Below are 3,944 nucleotides of genomic sequence, written 5' to 3' on the forward strand. Positions count from 1 at the left end.
AAAAAAAAAAAAGAATATATACCCTCAGGCCTTCATGCAGGCTATCCACATGCTAGAAACAACAGCCAAATCTCACAAAACTGCAATAACAATGAAATTTTGAAAATGCAATTTTTGAAAATTTTTTTTCAAAATCAGATCCTCTATAACCACGTGGGATTCCGTGAAAAAGAAAATCAATATACATCCATTTTACCCAAATTTATGACAGAAAAATCGGATCTTGTGAATTTTCTGAAAGTCCCCTCCCCACCTCCACATTTCTTTTCTTTTCATATTTGTTTTCCACACACTTGTTTGTATCCCACAGGCTGGTTTATTATTTTTTTGTTCCCGGGTGAAGGTCTTTATATTGACCACTTAGTGTGTTGACTGCATGCATGACATGAGGGAAACAAAGTCTGCTATAATGTGAGCCAAAAAGCTTGGACATTCCCTGTAGCATCAGTGGTACCCAGCACCATGTGACAAAAAGGCAATACTGTCAGGAAGTGCAGCATTCACTGTGATGTCCAGTCATCATCAGATGACGGGAGTGGTCTGCAAAGCAAGCTGCAAAATACATGATACATATACATATATACATCATCATCATCATCATTTAACGTCCGTCTTCCATGCTAGCATGGGTTGGACGATTTGACTGGGGATTGGCGAACCAGATGGCTGCACCAGGCTCCAATCTGATTTGGCAGAGTTTCTACAGCTGGATGCCCTCCCTAACGCCAACCACTCCGAGAGTGTAGTGGGTGCTTTTTACGTGCCACCGGCACGAGGGCCAGTCCAGATGTACTGGCAACGGCCACGCTCAAATGGTGCTTTTTACGTGCCACCGGCACAGAAGACAGTCCAATATTTTGTTCACATGCCACCGGCACGAGTGTCAGTAAGCCGAAGCTGGAAACGATCGCGCTCAAATGGTGCTTTTTACATGCCACCTGCACAGAAGTCAGTCCAATGTTTTGTTCACATGCCACCGGCACGAGTGCCAGTAAGGCGAAGCTGGAAATGATCGCGCTCAAATGTTGTTTTTTACGTGCTACCTGCACAGAAGTCAGTCCAATGTTTTGTTCACATGCCACTGGCACGAGTGTCAGTAAGGCGAAACTGGAAACGATCGCGCTCAAATGGTGTTTTTTACGTGCCACACACACAAATATGTACATGCAAACTCACACATATATACATGTAGTCACATACAAACACACGCGCCTACACCCGTCATCATTAGTTTTACGACACCACTTTTTCCATACTAACTTGGCTTGGATTCAATGATTTTTCTAAGGCAGTGTTTTACGGCCGGATGCCCTTCTTATGGCCAACCCTTTTAAAGTCCCTTTTGCATGGTGTCCCTATTCTAAAACCGGCTACGCAGTATACACATATTAGGTAATCTTCAAGTTTAGGGGGATAAAAAAATAAATAAAAATATTCAAGGGAAATAACTGAACGACTTACCAGTTATCCGTTTTCTTCTAGCTGTTTATAAATAAATCACACCCTAACCCTAACGTCAATCAAATCGCGTGTGTGATTTATTTATAAACAGAGATGTACGGAGAATACTGGTAAGACGTTCAGTTACTTCCCTTGAATATTTTTATTTATTTTTTTATCCCCCTAAACTTGAAGATTACCCACATATTATCTACTCACACACACACATATCCATCTACACCGTATTCACAATATGGTTCCTGATGTGATGTCGGGCACGTACAATATTTTTAGTGACTCAGAGGAGTAAGAACATGGCTCATAAACATTTTCAGCGTAATCGAGACTGGTCAGAGGAATGGAAAAAGTTATTTTTAGACTGAGTACCTAGCCCGGGAGCAGAAAGTTCTTTCCTAAAGAGGCCGATGGTGATATTAAAAAGGCAACGAATTAGTGTCCGCTCAAAGCAGGAACAATCCCTACGTATGGTTTTCAGAAGGTCTCTAACAAATTCTACCCACGGAACATTCACTCAACTTGAAGCTATGCTAGGAAACTCTTTGTCCAAAGTAGCACACAGTAGAATCGAACTTCGTAACCACAAAGCTATGCCTGAGTCCATTCTAGAAACAAGACTACTGGATTCTTCTAGAAAGAAGAGTTGATGACATAGCATGGCACGTTACGTCGCTGTCTGAGAAATGCAAACAGCTGCGTAAACAAAACAAACAGCAGCCAGCACGATTCGAACTCGAAAACTTGGCTGGACAGATTGGACATTAACCGGTTGAGTAACGCTGATTGAAATCAACGAAATAAGTAAAATCTGGTAATAATAAAATTAATAGATTTTAATAAATCGATTATGAACAAGGAAGAATTCTTTAATGAGTGGTAAAAATAAAGAGAAAAATAATGACAATTCTTTTTGCTACAGAAACAATGCTTAAAATTTTGGAAGATAGGGAGATCGATGACAGTCCCCAGTGCTTGACTGGTACTTATTTTACTGACCCCGAAAGGATAAAGTCGACCTCGGTGGAATTTGAACTCAAAGCGTAAAGCCGGAAAAAATACCACTAAGCATTTTGTCCGGCATGTTAACGATTCTGCTAGCTTGCAAAAAAATAAAGAAAGGATCAAAAACATGCAAGGAAGAATTACGATGCAATAAATAAAGCTGTTACTGGAGATTACGTATATATTTACCTTTCAGGTATTAGAAAATAAAGGGAGAGAGAACGAATTTGAAACAAGTGTCACTCCCTCATCTCTCCATTCAAACATCAAAATAAACGTGGACAATCACTTGGAAAAGGAAACTTACATCAACCGGAAACTCTACACCGGAAACTGTAATGAGTTGTTGCCCTTTAATATGCAAACATGAAAATAATAATAATAGATTGATTTTCTCCTTTTCCTTTTTGTTTTCTTAAAGTCAGGTATACTATGGAAGCAGCTAAGAGACATAAAATTGTTATCTGCAGTAATATCGATTTTCTTAGCGATAAAGTCTTAATGTTCGTCTTCTGATATATATATAGATAGGTATAGGTTTGGTATAATGCAAACAAGAAAACAGAACTCAGAATATGAATCGCTTATCTTTTATCTTTTACTTGTTTCAGTCATTAGACGGCGGCCATGCTGGTGCACCATCTTGAAGAATTTTTAGTCAAATGAATCGAACCCATCCCCCGTTCTTGATTTTGTTAAAGCCTGGGGATCTTTTTTAAAACGGGGGCCACATTTTTCATTAATGTTTTACGTAGTGTTTTTGGTACCGAAAGACTTTCAAACTTCGTATACTTATCTATTTTGTGTTATAGAACAGAAAAATATTTTTGTATTCGAATTTATTTCATGTAAAAAATTGTCTTATTTCGATAATTTCAACCAATCACTGACGTCCATTCAGCCGATATACATTAAGTGCCGACTACATAAACAAACGATTCTTCGTTTTATTTGCTTTTTTCATTTTAAATTTGCTTTAACCCTAACCCTAACTCTAACTCTAACCCTAACCCTAACCCTAACCCTAGGGTTAGGGTTAGGGTTAGAGTTAGGGTTAGGGTTAATTGTTTCAGAATCGTTTGTTTATGTAGTCGGCGCTTAATGTATATCGGCTGAATGGACGTCAGTGATTGGTTGAAATTACAGAAATACGACAACTTTAACATGGAATAATTTATGGATTTCTTTTTTTTTTTAAGAAGACTAAGAGAAAAAGATGTTTTATATGACACATTCTACCAGTGTTCCAAGTTTCAAAGTGTTTCGTTAATGAAAAATGTGGCCCCCGTTTTAAAAAAGATCCAAGCCTGGTACTTATTCTATCTGTCTCTTTTGCTGAACTGCTAAGTTGCAGGGACGTAAGCACACCAACACCAGTTGTCAAGCAGTGCCAGGGGACAGGCACAAACACAACGACACAAACATAGATACATGTGTACATATATATGTAAGTGTGTGCGTGCATATATATATATATATATATA

At 38.5% G+C, this 3,944-nt stretch overlaps 1 protein-coding gene across 1 annotated transcript in view; it reads right to left on the minus strand.

Moving 5' to 3' along the window:
• Positions 1–2,855, minus strand: part of LOC106876186 (SKI3 subunit of superkiller complex protein) — a 33,197-nt gene extending 30,342 nt beyond the window's left edge. The window contains exon 1 of the mRNA XM_014924626.2: positions 2,768–2,855. The gene's annotated coding sequence lies outside the window, so the exon portion shown is untranslated. The remainder of the gene's footprint in view (positions 1–2,767) is intronic.
• Positions 2,856–3,944: the final 1,089 nt, after the last annotated feature.

This window comes from Octopus bimaculoides, chromosome 8, assembly GCF_001194135.2.
Source record: "Octopus bimaculoides isolate UCB-OBI-ISO-001 chromosome 8, ASM119413v2, whole genome shotgun sequence".
NCBI lineage: Eukaryota > Metazoa > Mollusca > Cephalopoda > Octopoda > Octopodidae > Octopus > Octopus bimaculoides.